This window comes from Anabrus simplex, chromosome 1 (genome assembly GCF_040414725.1).
Source record: "Anabrus simplex isolate iqAnaSimp1 chromosome 1, ASM4041472v1, whole genome shotgun sequence".
In the NCBI taxonomy this organism is placed as follows: domain Eukaryota; kingdom Metazoa; phylum Arthropoda; class Insecta; order Orthoptera; family Tettigoniidae; genus Anabrus; species Anabrus simplex.
The window spans coordinates 1,226,156,877-1,226,175,960 of record NC_090265.1 but is presented as its reverse complement, the minus strand read 5'-3'; the positions used below and the strand labels follow the sequence as shown (position 1 = coordinate 1,226,175,960).

The 19,084-nt window shown below is 40.2% G+C and overlaps 1 protein-coding gene across 2 annotated transcripts in view; it reads left to right on the top strand.

The window, feature by feature from the left end:
- The first annotated feature begins 7,279 nt into the window (after nt 1-7,279).
- Nucleotides 7,280-19,084, top strand: part of LOC136858215 (very long chain fatty acid elongase AAEL008004) — a 92,142-nt gene continuing 80,337 nt past the window's right edge. Inside the window, exon 1 of one of the 2 annotated variants that reach the window (XM_068228770.1) lies at nt 7,280-7,372. The gene's annotated coding sequence lies outside the window, so the exon portion shown is untranslated. The other variant, XM_068228771.1, reaches the window with a different exon arrangement.

Here is a 19,084-nt window from a genome sequence, read left to right as displayed (position 1 = left end):
AACCCCTTCATGATTTACACAGTACCTGTATTTGGACACGAACTTACGTACATTGCATACTACATCCCTACGCGCATTTATTGCTAAACCGAGCTCGATAGCTGCAGTCGTTTAAGTGCTGCCAGTATCCAGTATTCGGGAGATAGTGGGTTCTAACCCCACTGTCGGCAGCCCTGAAGATGGTGTTCCATGGTTTCCCATTTTCACACCAGGAAAATACCGGGAATGTACCTTAATTAAGGCCACGGACGCTTCCCTTCCACTCCTAGCCCTATCCTGTCCCATCGTCGCCATAAGACCTATCTGTGTGGGTGCGACGTAAAACAACTAGCAAAAAAAAAAAAATGTTACTGCTAATATACACTAAAATTGGAATAAACATTTATCACACGTTCTCACTAGGGTGGAGGGAAGTTAAAATGCTACTAAATCTGCATACGTGTCTGTTCAATGCTGCCTTCAAGCTTTCGCCCTTGCCGTCGCTTATTTCTTCAGCAGATATTTTTTCAGGGTGATAGTAAATCAATATTATAACGCTTTTGTCAAATGATGGAAGTAATTTTCACAACTTATTCTTATTCTCTGCTGGTTCAGCGAAACTAAAAAGCTCATTAAAACACATCTCTTTTACTTGAAATCCATACCATAAATACAACTCACTTCAAACAAACAAACGAACAAACAAATAAATAAGCACAGCACAGCTCAAATAAAAACTTTCCTCAACTTCAGTGAATATCTACTCGCACCCTACTGAAGGGCCGCCAACATACATGTTGGGGTTTAAATTAATCATCATCATCATCATCATCTGTTTACCCTCCAGGTTCGGTTTTCCCCTCGGACTTAGCGAGGGATCCCACCTCTACCGCCTCAAAGGCAGTGCCCTGGAGCTTCAGACTCTTGGTCGGGGGATACAACTGGGGAGTATGACCAGTACCTCGCCCAGGCGGCCTCACCTGCTATGCTGAACAGGCCTTGTGGAGGGATGGGAAGATTGGAAGGTACAGGCAAGGAAGCAGGAAGGAAGCGGCCGTGGCCTTAAGTTAGGTACCAACCCGGCATTCGCCTGGAGTAGAAGTGGGAAACCACGGAAAACCACTTCCAGGATGGCTGAGGTGGGAATCGAACCCACCTCTACTCAGTTGACCTCCCGAGGCTGAGTGGACCCCGTTCCAGCCCTCGTACCACTTTTCAAATTTCGTGGCAGAGCCGGGAATCGAACCCGGGCCTCCGGGGGTGGCAGCTAATCACGCTAACCACTACACCACAGAGGCGGACGTTTAAATTAATAATTATTAATATTTTCTGCTACGCTAGCTGAGAGTACAAATCTATTTTTAAGCCTGTAATTAGCTAAAAGCCCCCTGGATTCATTTAACATTACTAGAATTATTTGAAATGAAATAACATTATAGTGGAATTAGATCGGACACACACTCTGGGAAGCAGTGGAATAGCCGGGATACTCAAGAGTGGAAAGGCCTGCATACACATAGCTGAAGAGTCTCAACAGTTATCAATAATGAATAATGGTCTTTCAGTTGGAGATTCCAAGTCACTGCCAGTTTTACACTTTCAATTCGTATAAAATTGTGGCCCACCTCCGCTGTACGAACAGGCAACGTAGCCGACGTTTATCCCCTTTACTGTCCGACTCGTTGGCTGAACGGTCAGCGTACTGGCCTTCGGTTCAGAGGGTCCCGGGTTCGATTCCCGGCCGGGTCGGGGATTTTAACCTTCATTGGTTAATTCCAATGGCCCGGGGGCTGGGTGTTTGTGCTGTTCCCAACATCCCTGCAACTTACACACCAAACAAAACACCATCCTCCACCACACTAACACGCAGTTACCTACACACGACAGATGCCGCCCACCCTCATTGGAGGGTCTGCCTCACAAGGGCTGCACTCGGCTAGAAATAGCCACACAATATTATTATTATTATTATTATTATTATTATTATTATTATTATCCCCTTTACTCGTGCTTTGGCAGTAACAGTGAAGTCTGTGAGCCACTAGCTCTATTACGATGAAGTTTTCAGGGAAAGATCTTGTGTTCCTTGAATAATTCACTATTTGAACATTCAAAGTACATTCGCCAACTGACGGTGATATTTCAGTGTTCACTTCCGGTAAGTTAAGAGGTTACTCTCAAAATACTAGACCTAATCTATTGCAAATACACGCATTAATAATTACTAGCAGTTTCCCGCTGGCTCCGCCCGCAATGTACAAAGTATGGTGTTGTTCGTTACTATCCTCACGGATGTATTTGCAAAGTTTCGAGTTAAAGAAATAAAGCACATGATCTGCTGCGGTAATAGAATGTAATATTATGTCAACAAAACACTTGAAAATACATCACACAAATAAATTGAATTAAACGTTCCTTGGAACAACACTACGCGCCGAACTGTTAAAAAGTCCCTCGAAGATCTTCGTCGTGGAGACAAATGTACTCATAACTTTCCTCAGAATCTACCAATTTAAGTAGTTATTACCTCGAAAGAAAGACCTTCATCCATTGAATGTTTTTAGACCAAAACGAACTACGTACCTCAATTAGAACGAATGATATGACAGCTTCAATGAGAAAAGATGTTGAAGAAATGAGACGTCACATTGAATGTGCACTCATAACGTTCGTCAGAATCAACCAGTTTGAATAGTTAAGAGCTGAAATGAAAGAGCTTGATCCACTGAGTGTTCTTAGGCCAAAACTAACTCCGTAACTAGGTTAAAACCAAAGATATGATTGCTTCAAAGAGACAAAAATTGAAAAAATCAAATAATTTGAGGATGGCGGAAGTTAAGTGATTTATAGTACCTGATGACAAATCTGTGCATGAATACCTTTCAGTTAAAAAAAGAATGAAGGAAATCGACCGGATAGAATGGCCAGACTGACTGACTTTAGTTTTCATATTTTTTTTTAATATGTAGATTGTACTACACCTGCGACTGACAAGGAACTGAACAGCACCATACGGTTGGTCAATCAATCATTTCGGGGTTCCACTTCTCTACCATGCTTCACGGCAGGAATCTGATATCGCACAGTGTTCCTTTGGTGGAAGTTGACCATAATGAATTCCATCCAAAGAAACAACTCGTCACTCTACAGCACATAAGACACTTTTGCAGAAGTACGTAATTTTGAGCAAATCTATGTCGGAGTTTCCCGTTCCTCTTTGATATGAGAGGCTTCTTACTTCGATGCCGGTCATTTGTATTAACATACTTCAGGCGCTTTGTTTTACCGTGGAGACATGCAATTTGGCATTACAATTTGTCTCTAAACCTTCACACAGTCAGCAGTCATCAGTACGGCGTAGATTTATCAGACTTCTGTTGAGATTATCTGAACTTGTAGAGTTATTTCTTGGTCGTTCACATCTAGGCTTATTGTAAACAGTAACCTTTTAGTTTATCAGTTCATACCACACACTAAAATTTGGTCTAGACACATTGAAACCACGAGTTACATTTGTGTGAGAAACGTCCTCACTAACAGCCATTTTCAAGCCTTCAGAGAATTTCTTCACTCCTGGCGTGCTGTAAGCATTTGTAAGCTTCAGCGTGTAAATGACGTACGGTTTGATTACTTAAAGTATCAGTAGTAAGGTGCAGCTACGTTAATGTCTAAATACTTCTATTTCCGACATTTCTTGAAACACTTACCTGTCTAACGTGGTGAAGTGCATGTTCTGAGTGAAGGTCAGGTAGTCCAGGAGTCAGCAGACTAAATGGAGTTCCAGAGTGATTTACCTGGAGAGCATATGTAAATAAACCCGTGTTGTCAAAATATTTCTGAACGCTATTGTATATCTAAATTTACCGGGCGAGTTGACCGTGCGGTCAGGGGCACGCGGCTGTGAGCTTGCATCCGGGAGATAGTGGGTTCGAATCCCACTGTCGGCAGCCCTAAAGATGGTTTTCCGTGGTTTCCCATTTTCACACCGGGAAAATGCTGGGGCTGTACCTTAATTAAGGCCACGGCCGCTTCCTTCCAACTACTAGGCCTTTCCTACCCCATCGTCGCCATAAGACCTATCTGTGACGGTGCGACGTAAAGCAACTAGCAAAAAAAAAAGTATATCTAAATTTATCATTTCACTTAAGAAACACCGATATTTTGAGAAGCGTTGTCGTAGGATGAAGATCAAAGTATTGGCTGACTAATGCAAGGTGGTACTTTGGTTGGAGTCACCAATGAATTTTCCTTTCGTGTTTTTTTTATTTTTCTTTCGTTTTTTCTGTATTTACTTAAGACATATTCTTTTATAGTTCTTAACACTGCGAATTATCAGTCGTTTCCTTTACTCTGGGCGGCCTGACGTAGTGCTAACTACTCTACCCCATCAAGTGCCGAGGTTACAGGTAGTGGAAGCCTTTACCTTCCACTCCTCCCAGGGCCTTTATCGCCTTTACAGAGATTGCTTTGCTTTGCTTCCTTTACCCTGAAAGAGACATTGTTTCCACCCATTTGAAAAAGGAATTTTCTGTGTAACTTTATTAGCCGGTCCGCCTAGGTGGTGTATATGATTTTTCACGAGAGTTTAATCCTGATGTAAACAAGGCATGTCCACGCCTTAGTCAAAGAAAGAGTTGTGATTCGCTGAGCGTGTAGTATCGACCTCCGCCCCGGCAACGTCTCGTGTTCGGACATACAGTGCTGCGCATATGACCTAAAATAGACGAGGAACAGTTTTTGAGCTGTGTGAAACTAAATGGAGGGGTTTAAAGGGACATCTACTGCTGATAATTAGGGCCTACGTTATTTATTTATTTAATTTATTAATTAATTTATTTATTTATTTCTGAATATTAAATAAAGCTATTGTAGGCTAGAGCACAAAATTACACACGTAGGAAGGTTTATCTTAGGACAGCTGTTTGAAATGTCCGCCCGGTAGACTGTAACCTAATAGAATACCAGCTTTCGAATTGAAATGTATATCTCTTATCTTGTAGAGTTCCTATCATGATAGAGCATATAGCACGATTGGACATGTCAGACGGAACTGTTGATAATTCTGTAACAACATCTATCGAAAAGAAACAACTCAAAAAAGACAATACAATATCCTTCCTATCCATTAACACAGGTTTACGTTCTCTTTTAACAAACTGGAACCCTATGTCATTTAAAAGTCTGAAGGTGGGTAAAGTTTTATCTTTATTTACACTGTCTAACACTTTGCGTAAAGTAGGTGGTTCATTCCAAAAAAAAAAAAAAATCATGAATTTTCCTTCTAATACCACTTTTGACAATATCGTCATACTTCTCGATTCTTTGAGGTCGTTTACGTTCCTTTCCCGGCGTTGTTAATTTCCCTGTCTTTCTAAACTCTGTCCGCATGTTATGAACCGAACTAGCCGACACACTACACAACTCTGCACTTAGTTTCTCTACCTCTTTTACGGCTAAACCTGGATTCTGTTCACTTATTTTATTAAAAACATTCACAACGCACTGCCTATGGTCACTTCTGAGCGGTTTTCCTCTTTTGTGCTTCACTACACGGGATGGTCCTACCTCTTGCTCCATTTCTCTCGCTATGAATACTGACACTGACAAGTGACAACTGCTGCAAGATGCAACACCTTATCTTCACGCTGTACAGCTTGGTACTTTCCCTCACTATGAGAAGACTTCCTGCATTACACCACGCCTTCTGCCTTCATATCTCGTTATTTAATCACTGTTTTATTTGAAAAAACATATAGATATATACCGGTATATATGACAACCATATTTTAATTTGATTACGTACTCTTTCAGACTCTCTAAATGTAATAAACTAAGATAAAATTAAATTAATGCGACGTACTCATTTTCTTCGAGCTCGCATACAGTCCAATGAGTGCGACGGTTGCTTCTCCAATCAACTACGTCTATGTCCACGTGCAAAGCCAAGGTGCTCCGCCCATTTGTTTACATCAGGATTAAACTCTCGTGAAAAATCATATAGTTGTTAGTGTGATTAGCTGCCATACCCAGAGACCGGGTTCGATTCCCGACTCTGCCAAGAAATTTGAAAAGTAGTACGAAGGCTGGTATGTGGTTCACTCAGCCTCGGGAGGTCAACTGAGTAGAAAAGTGTTCGATTCCCACCTCAGCCATCCTCGAAGTGGTTTTCCGTGGTTTCCTCACTTCTCCTCCAGACAAATGCCGGGATGGTACCTAACTTAAGGCCACGGCCACTTCCTTCCCTCTTTCTTGTCTGTCCTTTCCAATCTTCCCATTCCCCCCACAAGGCCACTGTTCAGTATAGCAGGTGAGGCGGCCCCTGGTCCTCCTCTCAGTTGTATTCCCGGACCGAAAGTCCCACATTCCAGGTCACTGCCCTTGAGGCGATAGAGATGGTATCCCTCACTGAGTCCGAGGGTAAAACCAACCATGGAAGGTAAACGGATTAATAAAGAAAGAAAGAAAGAAATACTTTATATTCCTTCATTACATTTCAGAAGAATGCCTTTTGTATGTGCTACTCATAGAAAGTGATATTGCTAAACATGAGAATGCAGTAAATTACCGTATCAGTAAAGGGAAGTATGGAAAATGCATAGTCAAGAACAAAGTTTTTCATTTAATTGCATTAAAAAGTCACTCGATAGAAACTTGAGGCAAGGCAATGCCAGCGCCTTGACCACTGAGCTACAAGACCACCTGTCTGGCTGCTAGCTACATGGTAAGGCTAATTGAAACGCTAAAATGCCGGAAAGTGCTGCCCACTCGAGAGAATTTCCAAACAGCTGTTTACTGTCCTTTTCAGGTGTCCGTGTACATTAAACTCGTGATAGCTCTACGATATCCATGTCCACCATGTAACAGAATCCTCTAGTAAGTGAGACAGAGTGGTTAGCTCTATGCCCGATGAGCTTTATTCCCAGGAAATAAATTGGAACTCATGTTCCAAATTACGGTGAGTGAACTTCACGGCCTTGCGCCTTTAAAGAAAAGGAAATTTCGTTCCTAAATTCTCCTGCTTCTTGAAAGCAGAATCAAACCCACGTTCTTCCCGGTAGAACGATCTCTCTTTTAATCCTTCCCCCCACTGGGGCCGACGACCTAGATGTTGGGCCCCTTTAAAATACCAGCATCATCAAGCGTCATCAACTTTTACCCGCACTGACAGGAATTCTTTAAATTAGTTTAGAATCTCTCCTACTAATTCCTGTCACGTCTTATGTAGTTAACATGCATACTTTGGATAACCCTGGACAATATAACGAAAATGTGAACGTAGCATATAGTTTGCTGTGTAACCGAGAAATGCAGTCATTGGGGTCATTGTAGCTGGCAGCAAACTAGTCCACTGTGAAGTGCTATGTGCTGAAGGAAAAGGAACCTACTATTGCAGGTACCGTCTAAAGTGTCTCTATTTTGTTCTTGACGTATCTCGGTCTAGAAGACATGTGGTCACTTGTTCTATATATCTCTCAGGCTGCGGAATTTTGCTTGTATTAGAATCCAGGAAGGATCTTATACAGCCTACTGTGGTGAGTACGATAGAGGATAAATCTTATGTGAGTCTAAAAACTCTGAGTATTATAATTATCAGCTGCGGTAGAATGCATCATATTGTTCACGTGACACCCCATACCGTCCAAGAATACGTAGTCATCACACCAGCAAAGGCACATGCTTCAATTATTTTAAGTAACACAATATTTGCTGGCCCCATGGTGTAGAGGTAACGTGGCTACTTCCTACGCCTACCCGGAGATACTAGGTTCGATACCTGGCCAGTCCAGGGATTTTAATTCTGGATCTAGGATTGCAATATGGCAGAATTAGTGGACCCTCACATGAAAGACAAACAATAGAAGATGGCTGGATAGATAGATAAATGTCTTTATTAGTGTAGTTCTGACCATTAGGCCTTCTCTTATACTAAACCAACCAGCAACTGAAAAAGTCGTTACGCTGACCACGTGAAAACCTACTACATGGGTCATCTGACCGGTCAGTAGTTATCTTGGTAAACCAAGACCCAGAATGGGAGGTTTGTGCCCCAGGATTTTACTACTTAATAAAACCTTTCCCTACTGCACTTCAGCGGGTAACTAAGATATTACTATCGGAATGCCTTTAATAATAATAATAATAATAATAATAATAATAATAATAATAATAATAATAATAATAATAATAATAATAATAATAATAATAATAATAATGCTTTAACCACTGTGTTAAAGATATTTTAATTTACGCCATTTAGACAGTAGGCCCTATGTATGCTGATTCAGATGTTTTGCTATACCCTACCAATTCACAGATAAACTAGAGCAGTAGTCCACAAAGTGACAGGGGAGGGGGTAGTTGTTGAGAGGGTCAAAGTGCATGATTATCTACCTCTTAGATCCGTTTCTTGATACGGGTCGACGATGAGGTGAGAAGAATGTATGTGGCATGTTTTACGGCTGTATGCTCTTCCTGACCCCGACCTCAGTCGAAGAGCTAATGAACATGAAATGAATGATGGAGAATGAAATTGGGTAAGGGGGTGGAAGGAATCGGCTGTGGTCTATGAATAGGAACTGTCTCTGGAAGTAAAAATCGTAAATCACAGAAAATCGTTCTCAGGACTGCCGACGGTGGGTTTCGAAACAAAGCGTCTGCCGAATGCAGAGCTTGGCTCCATAGCAGTAGCGCATTAACAGGCGCGGCAACTCCTCTCTGTGGAGGTGGAGGGGATCAGAGAGTAATCACAAATTATCTTCGTATATAATGTTATAAATATCTTCTCTTTTGTGAACGGTTATTTCCAGTTATCGGATTCTCAGCACAATGAGCCCAGGCAAGAACTATTCTTGCCTACAACTGAAACTCATTGTCAATCAAATGCAAATACATTAAACACAACAAACTAAGCTAGGATCAAACCTGTCAACATGGGCTGAGCCTATCAGTCTGGTAAAATATAATTTCGTGTGGCTATTTCAAGCCGAGTGCAGCCCTTGGAAGGCAGACCCTCCGATGAGGGTGGGCGGCATCTGCCATGTGTATGTAACTGCGTGTTATCGTGGTGGAGGATAGTGTTATGTGTGGTGTGTAAGTTGCAGGGATGTAGGGGACAGCACAAACACCTAGCCCCCGAGCCATTGGAATTAACCAATGAAGGTTAAAATCCTCGACCCGGCCGCGAATCGAACCCGGGACCCTCTGAACCGAAGGCCAATACGCTGATCATTCAGCCAACGAGTCGGACCTCAATCTGGTGAATTATTATTATTATTATTATTATTATTATTATTATTATTATTATTATTATTATTATTATTATTATTATTATTATTAGACCCTGTTGCTATTACAGTCTGGTACATGACTTGCGCTGTAGGAAATACGCAGCGTGTAGTGTAATGGAGGAGAGAAGTGCTGGGAAGTTCTAGACCGGAAAAGACACGAATTAAGCATACAAATTTAAAATCCCATGACCCTATTTGGGAAAAAAACCTGCAGCCCCTTGATCCGTTGATTATGATGCTGTTTACTCCGCCGACCGTCTCTATGGTGTAGTGGTTAGTCTGATTAGCTACCGCCGGGCTGAGTGGCTCAGACGGTTAAGGCGCTGGCCTTCTAACCCCAACTTGGCAGGTTCGATGCTGGCTCAGTCCGGTGGTATTTGAAGGTGCTCAAATATGACAGCTCCGTGTCGGTAGATTTACTGGCACGTAAAAGAACTCCTGCGGGACTAAATTCCGGCACCTCGGCGTCTCCGAAGACCTTAAAAAGTAGTTAGTGGGACATAAAGCAAATAACATTATTATTTATGATTAGCTACCACCCGCGGAGGCCCGGGTTCGATTCCCGGCTCTGCCACGAAATTTGAAAAGTGGTACGAGGGCTGGAACGGAGTCCACTCAGCCTCGGGAGGTCAGCTGAGTAGGGTGGGTTCGATTCTCACCTCAGCCTTCCTGCAATTGGTTTTCCGTTGTTTCCCACTTCTCCTCTAGGCAAATGCCGGAATGGTACCTAACTTAAGGCCACGGCCACTTCCTTCCCTCTTCCTTGTCTATCCCTTCCAATCATCCCATCCCCCCGCAAGGCCCCTGTTCAGCATAGCAGGTGAGGCCACCTGGGCGAGGCACTGGTCATCCTCCCCGGTTGTATCCACCCACCCAGAGTCTGAATCTCCAGAACACTGCCTTGAGGCGGTGGAGGTGGAATCCCTCGCTGAGTCCGAGGGAAAAAGTGACCCTGGAGGGTAAGCAGATAACGAAGAAGAAAAAAGAAGAAGAAGATTACTCGGCCAAGGAATGTAGTGCATTTAATAAATCTCAAAAGTCCCTATACCCACTGAAGTGAATCCCTAAAATATGCTTGGTTCCATTTAAAAGCCCAACCCATCCGCTCTTTGTTACTATTTCATCCTTGACTACCCCGATACTATGTTAACTAAACTAGCATAGCCTGCGGTGAAACAAGAAGATCCGTTGGAGTCTCAACATCTGCAGTACTGGGAGCAGTCTTGTCGTCGCGTGCAACAGCCTCGTGAAATTCACACATAACCTCCTCAGTTTCACAAAATATTCTTAATTGTCTACACCCTTTTCTTTTCTCTTGTCCTATCATAAATACAAGGCAAGATGTATTTCCTCTCTTTCCATACCTATAAACTGCACCTCACCTTACAACCGCTCTTTCATAATCACTATTCTGGATTACAATATCATACTTGAGAACTTTAGGGACGTTGTTTTTATCGACATTTTAAAGTGGTTTGTTGTGATAACTTGAAGGCTATGTAATTTTGACTTGGAGTATGATGAATGAATGACTGAATGAACAACTAAATTTAGTGTAGGTAACTTTGTACATGTGTAATTTCTATGTAACTATTCATAGGGTAGAGCTTTGGCCTTATGAGCCGAAGGTGGCGGCTTCGATCTCTGGCTTTGGCGAGCGGCATTTTAAAGTGTTCAAATACGCCAGCCTTGTGTCGGTAGATTTATCCTCACATAAAAAAGATTTTCGGTCCAACATGTCCAGCATAGTGGAATCTCTGAAAAACGTAAAATTAGTTTCTCGGACAGAAAAACCAATGACATTATTTGTCCGTCTGTCCGTCGCTGGTCAGTAAAAGTGGGCCACAAACAGATTTGTAGTCTCACTTTTTAATTAACTAATTAATTATTTGATTGATTGATTGATCGATTGAATTTTGTTGTTTAAATTGATCATCGAAATATGGTTCGAAGCCATATCCTTCAGAGTTACCTAATCAATGTTAAAATAGCTAGTAATTTTTATTCGGTCAATACTAGAGGTTAAATATTTCGGGTGACAAAACAACTTTGCTTTACGTTGCACAGGCACAGTTACGTCTTAACGTGACGATGGGATAAGAGAGGGCTAGGAGTGGGGAGGAAGGAGCCTTAAGTAAGATACAGTCCCAGCATTTGCCTGGTGTGGAAATGGGAAACCACAAAAAAAACCATATTCAGGACTGCCGACAATGGGGTTCGAACCCACTACCTCTCGAATGCAAGCTCATAGTTGCGCGAGCCTAACCGCACGGTCAACTCGCTCGAGTATCATAGGCCCCGTCTAATGTGCACAGACATTTGATGTGACACTCTCCAGGCTACCTAGTTGGCAATTCCGATGTTCCCTACCTCAGACACTAGGGCTCATTTGAGCGACCTATATCTGACATACCTTCATTATATAACACTGTGCCTTTCAGTGTGCAGTCTGTTAGCCCAAATGCCGCCATAATCCTGTATTTGCAATTAGCTATATGGCCTCGTTTAATTAAGAACTGAGTCAACCCAGCGACTGCAGGGGGACCTAGACAGTATTGTTAGATGGGCAGCGGACAATGGTATGATGGTAAACGCGACGAAAAGGCAGGTTGTGAGTTTCACACACACGCAAAAAAAAGTGCTCTCAGTTTAATCACTGTGTTGATGGGACGATAGCACCTCATAGGGATCACTGTATGTAGAAAAGCAAAGCAAAGTTATCTCCGTACAAGCCATTAAGGCCCCTGGAGGGGTGGAAGGTAAAGGCTTCCACTATCGGTAACCTCGGCACTTGGTGGGGTGGAGTGTTTAGCTCTACACCCGGCCACCTTTGCCCCCAGGAATTAACCTGGTACTCAGTTTCGGTGAGGGCTGAGCAAACCTCAGGGCCATATGCACCTCCGAAAGTGGAAATCTCGTTCCTTAAATTTTACGACTTCCTGACGGGGAATCGAACCCACGTCCTTTGGGGTGAACCGAGCACGATTTACCGCCTCGACCACGCAGCCGCTATCTCTGTATGTACTGTACCTAAGTGTTAAAATATGGAATTTTCTTCATTGTGGTAGGCCGAATTTTATTAACGAGTTTCTTAAGAAACGTTACGGAGTTTTTCACGACCGAACGATTTGGCGGTGTGGTTAGGGTCGCGTAGCTGAGAGCTTGCATTCGGGAGATGGTGGGTTCGAATACCATTGTCGGCAGTCCGGTAGATGGTTTTCCGTGGTTTCCTATTTTCGCACCAAGCAAATGCTGTAGCTGTACATTAATTAAGGCCGCGGCCGGTATCTTACGGATCTTAGCCCTTTCCCATCCTTCTGTGCCGGAAATATTCGATGTGTTAATGTGACTTTAAACCACTAGAAAAAAATGAGGGTAACCATCGTCGCCTTGGTGTCCTTCTATTTCTTTTACCCTCCATGTCAGAGACCATTATTCTCCTAGTCACCCTATCCTCCTCCATGACCCCATCACTGAAGACGTTTCACACTCTCAGTACATTTATCTCCTTATTATGCCTACACTCCTGCCATTGTTCCACTGTTTGTGTCAGCAATCATTATCGCTGTCACATCCGTTACTTCTAACTCACAAATAAGATATCCTGAAACCACTCAGTTTTCACCCTCATGCAGCAAATTCGATCTGAAAACAGACTGTCGCAAGTGCGAGCTCACTGCATAAGCTTTGCTATCTTGATTCAATTCCATCTAGTATACTACTTAAGCAACCTGAGAGAGTACACATCCTGAATACTTAGAATGATCTACATTTATCAGCTATGCATTCCCAATCTGCCTTTTAGGCTTCATCTCAACTGATATCAATTTGGCCTCGGAAATGGTAATTACCGCATCACACTCGCTGCATCACTCTTCTTGTTCCTTGAAAGTTTTCAGCACAGTCTGCCTTTAAGACCAAGTCGTCTTTTATCGGCCAGACGGCTTACCAGATTTCCATACAAACGAATTCATCCCCGTAAATTTCTGAATTCTGTTTTTACTTTTGTCGAATTAACGCCGAGTGCATCAGCAGAGAGATTTGACCTGCCGAAGTAGTACAATATGAAGTGACTTTCTCCGACTGCTCCCGTCAGGAATGAAGAATAAGCAGGGTGACACTATAGCCGCGATCCAGTGAGGGATTCAATGATATGAGGCATATAATCATAAGGTACTACGATACTAATTGCAAAAAATGAGTTCTGGGAGTGTTTGGTTCTTTGGCAACACAATAAAGTTTATTGCAACGATCGGCGATACCTGGTCGGAAAGATTTATTTATTTATTTATTTATTTATTTATTTATTTATTTATTTATTTATTTATTTATTTATTTATTTATTTATTTATTTATAAGGTATCTGAGCTGAGGCTCTTTTTAGTACAATATGAACGTGTTTAAACAGCTGAAGTGTATGCAATAATAATTAACATATCTTTCTATATCATCTGAAATTAACTACTGGGATCTTGTAGACAGTGATTGATTATAAAGCTATTACATAATTATTGCTTGTAATTTAAATGCATTCAAGAATAAATAATTTTCATCAGTGGAATTATGTTTAAATTATATACTTAACAAGTGTGTTTTTGAAAGTTAGTAAGAAAGGATATGTAATGATGTTACAAATATTCATGGCCATATTTTGTGGAATTGTAGAGGCAATATGAATGTTTCTAGTGTATCTTGTAGTGTGGGCATGGCAACTAGAATTTCTTTCGCAAACTGAATTATAATGAATGAAATTGATAACTTTGTATACCATAATTGCTTACTTTTTAAAGTGGTCTAGTGATAACATTGTGCAGTGGCTGTGTAGCTCAACATTTGGCGCGAACATAGGCAGCATGATATTTATCTTAATCCTATTTTATGAAATACCACGGCATTACAAAACAGCTTTATATTACAGCAAACCCAAGCGTAATATGACTTTGAATAACATTGTGAAAATACTCTTTAATGAGCCACGAGGTACTTTATGTTTAACTAGCCTATGCTCAGTACTGCTATAGCACACAACATTTTTTCACAGATGCATTTAACATGATCATATCATGTTAATAATTCATCAGTGCTTATCAAACCTAAACATTTGGTTGACTGTGTTATTGGTATTAATATTCCGAAGACATGACATCGTAAATCTAAAGGAAATGAAAATTTAGGGTTGTGAAAAAGGTCACATTTTTTAAATATAAATGAACTACCGAAGGATTCTTTTGTAACCATCTTTCTGTTAAAAGGATATAGTTTTGTATATGTTTAGCAGATTATTTGCTTTGTAACCAATATCTAAAATATTCGTGTTATTAGCAAATAGCACTAACCTGCCGCAAAAATCTAAATCCGCAATATCATAAATAGGATTAAGATCTTTAGGACCTAAGTATCGCCTAAGTATACAGTAAAATATGCTCTTAAAATAGGTAAATAAGACACAAAAATGGAAAATGTGACCAAATAAATGTACTTCCGACGAGTGATTTTTGATACCAGTTCTCTTGTATTAAAGGTTACATTTATTATACAGTATTATAGCATAAATTCAATTATTTTCCTTACTAATTATTTGAAGTTAATTCCACTAGTTCCTAACATAAATTTATCATCAAACAGTAAACTGTGGTCGGTACCGAACATATTTTATATTAATATTGCAGTCTTACACAATGGTGATAAAAGCTACATCGCTGTTCTTACAAACCAATGAAAATCGTATTAGTTATCGGAATTAAGAAAACGCCGACAGTTATCATGGAAACGAAATACTGTATTTAATCGAAGTAAGCTCTACTCCTGGACATTTAAGCACGTTATAGTACTTGAACTTCGCACAATTTGCAGAAGACGGTTTCTGCTTTGGCACAAAAGCATTCCTCATCGAACCCTTTAAAGCACTCTCTTAAATTAACACCGCACTATTTTTTAGGTATCCTTTTGTCAGCTCTATCACTGTTAATGTAACTATGAAAGCATGAAAATTGTCTATGTTGAAGGTAAGGAGAGAACGGTCTTGTGTCACTCGATTTAACAATGTTTCATCCGGGTTGCTCCCTTGTATTATTCGCATTACCCTCTCCAAAGCAAAGTTAAACAGAAAGGTGGAGAGTACATCACCCTGCCATAATCCTTGATTAACTTCAAAAGCTTTAGATAAAGTACCCTCAACCTTTACTTTACTTATTGTTGTCGCCAGAGTCATTTGGACCAATCTTGTCAGTTTGTTAGGTATTCCTGCCTCTTCCATTGCCTTCCATAGCTGATACCTTCTGATACTATCATACGCTTGTTTAAAATCAATAAACAGCTGATTAACATCAATGTTTTACTCTTAACATTTTTTAAGGATCTGTCTGATAGTAAAAATCTGGTCCGTAGTAGATCTGTTAATTCTGAAGCCGCACTGGTGATCTCATAGATATTCTTCAACGTATGGTCTCAGCTTTCCAGCTATGATTTTTGCTAAGATTTTATAGCAGTGCTATTCCTCTATAATTCCCACAGTTTGCTTTATCATGATTCTTATGTATAGCGCAGAGTATTGCTATATTCCATTACTCTGGCATTTTCTCCTTTGCCATACCTCTACCTACCATAATTTCATGCAACCACCTTGTTAGTTTCTCACCTTCATATTTTATCATTTCTGCAGTAATGTTGTCTTCTCTTGGCGCCTTAATACTTCGATCAACGAACTATTAATTTATTTTCATCGCATCTCAAAAATCGCCCGCAACGGATTATAACCCTTGATAAACTCTCTCACTGGCTAACCAGGAAGGAAGGCACGCCGTAGCGTATTTTAGGCCCTTTGCTCTTGAATTTGCACATATAAGACATTTCATCTAATTTAAAGAATTGTAGCTACAATTTTTACGCGGACGACTTACAAATATACTGTCTCAAGCCATAACAGGAATCAGTGATGACCTTCAGCTACCTAATGAATCCTTGAAAAGTTCCCTCCTTCTTAACCCCTTGAAGACAAAAGCAATAATTATTGGCTCTCAAAAATTGTTGACCACACTACAATATGAAACTACTCCTCCAGTTATACTGAATGTCAGAGTTATTCCATTCAGCCAAACTGTGAGAAATCTTGGAGTGGCAATGAACGAAACTTTAAATTGGTCTCAATATATTAAAAAGGTTTGTAAAAAATATTTTCGTTCTTCAGTTAAAAGAAACAGCAATATTTTGCCTTGTAATGTGAGAGTCAAACTCATACAAACACTAGTGCTTCCCGTCCTCTACTACTGTGACGTCATTCTAGTAGACGCAACAAAAGAGCAGACTTCGAAACTTCAGCGAGCGCTTAATTGTTGCCTTAGATTTATGTACAGTCTGAGTTATGATACACATGTCACCCCATACTATCACACTATTTCATGGCTGAAACATGATAAACGACGAACGTATCACATACTGATACAGATATACAGACTGCTCTCTGAAGGCAGACTACTATACATTTAATCCCAGCTTAAGTGTTTGTCCTCTTTTCATAGCAGTTATACTCGCTCTGGTTCCTCCCTTTCTATTCCTGATCACCGATCCTCTATGTATAACAATTCCTTTGTTGTGGCGGGTTGTAGACTTTGGAATTCCCTGCCTGCCAGTGTCAGAAATACCATCTCATTACTTAAATTTAAGACTGCCTGCCGAGACTAACTGTTGAATGCAGCTGACTTACTTGTATGACTGGATGTTCGAATGAATGTGAGTTAGAAAGTGTATTGTATTTGTGTGTAGGTTATTGTTTACTATTGTACTCAAATTCTGCTTCCAATGATGTATCACTACAGTGGACAAGTGTAAGAGAGGGCCAAGATCCCTAACTTCGCCACCTACAAAGGCATAATAAATAAATAAATAAATAAATAAATAAATAAATAAATAAATAAATAAATAAATATAGCAATCCGGGATTTAGAAATGATATCGAGCTTAATACCTACCTAAGGACAGATTTAAAGTTTGGTAGAAATATATACAGCAGTCTCCCAGTTATAAGAATTCAACAAACGGATGAACAGACAAATCGACAAAAAAGCTAAACGAAAGTCCGCTCAAAGTTAGACTGAAAACAGTCTCTTAATGCTATCTCACTTATTAATCCTCGTGTCAGAATGATGCACATGAGAAGAAAGATTTAGAAATGGATTTCCATTAAGGGAGGTAGGTTTCCATTAAGTTTGGTTGTGTATATATTGTGGGATTGCAAAATCAAGGTTTCGGATTCGTTTAAAACCCCAGTCACTTCAGTAATTTAGAAACAATATTGGCCCTAAATCCTACCAAAGGACAGGAGGATTCTAAATATGAAGTTTGGAAGATATATATCCAGTAGTTTTCAAGCTATAAGAACTTGGATAAACTAACAGACAACCAGACAGACACCAAAGATAAAAAAAATACGCTGATGGTCATTATTACACCTGAAACGGATAACTGAACGAACATTTCGCCAAAATATTCAATGTAAAGACATACGGTCGTTACGATTTTATTTGTATAGATGAGGAATCTGCTCCACGTACACATTTTGAAGTACGTCTAGAGGACTTCGCCTCTAAAACCGTCCGTTAATGATATCTTCCTTATTAATCATCCTATCAAAAAAGTGGACATGAAGAAAAAGTTTTGGAAATGGATTTCCGTCAAGGTTGGTTTATTCCCATCCAGGTCGGTCTGGTATATTTTGTGGGAGAATAAAATCACGGTTTCTCTTTCCTATAAACCCATAGTCCACTTCGGGTACTTGAAATGCTATGGATCTTAAATGCTACCCTTGGACAGGGGGATGGTAAATTTGAAGTTTGGTTTAAAAATTTCCAGGAGATTTGCGGTTATAAGAAATATGTTTTACACGCGACCGCTTTTAGTCTAAGTCTGCTCGAACTCAGAGCGAAAATGGTCTGTTAATGATATCTCCCTTATTAATCCTCGTCTCGAAATGATGCATATGAGAAAAATGTTTTAGAAATAGATTTTCTACCAAGCATACGTATTTCCATTCAGTTTGGTTGTGTATATTTTGTGGGAGTGCAAAATCACGGTTTCGGTTTCGTATTAACCCCCAGTTAATTCAGGGAATTAGAAAAAAATATTAACCCTAAAACGTACCCAAGTACAGGTGGATTCAAGTTATTAAAAACTCAGACAAACAGACAAACAGATAGACAAACAAACAAAGAAACAAACAAACAGACACCAAAGATAAAAATGTATAGATCATCATAATCACACCTAGAACGTGTAAATGATTGATTGAAAATTTCGCCAATAAAGTCAATGTACAGACACACTGTGGTTATGATTTTATTTATATAGATGACAGATAAACACGTTTGTAAGTGCAGACCTTCATTTCGATATTTACTGCTCCTAATCGGTACATCATATCAGCGAACGGTTTACACCAGAAGACGTCCCTTTTATCGCTCTGCATGTTTGGTTCTGAAATATTTTCTCATATCACCAATATTTATGGCTTCGAATGAGTTAGTGTGATTGAATGGGATAAAATGTAGGTACATTTTTAACAATTTACATTATTTTTCGCATATTTATGTGGAAACTAAAATCACGAAATTTGGCTCGCGTATAGCCATTGGTCGTGTCAATGTGCGTGCCAAATTCGATGACTCTATCTTTCCCATAAGTGTGTCAAACTACGAGATATACGTGTAAAAAGCAGAAAATTTACGTATAATCGAAATATACAGCCAAATCGAACGTATAAGGGGGAGAGAGACGACAAAAATCATAGGATAAAAGTTGTTGATCACTCCAAGTTGAATTGAGAT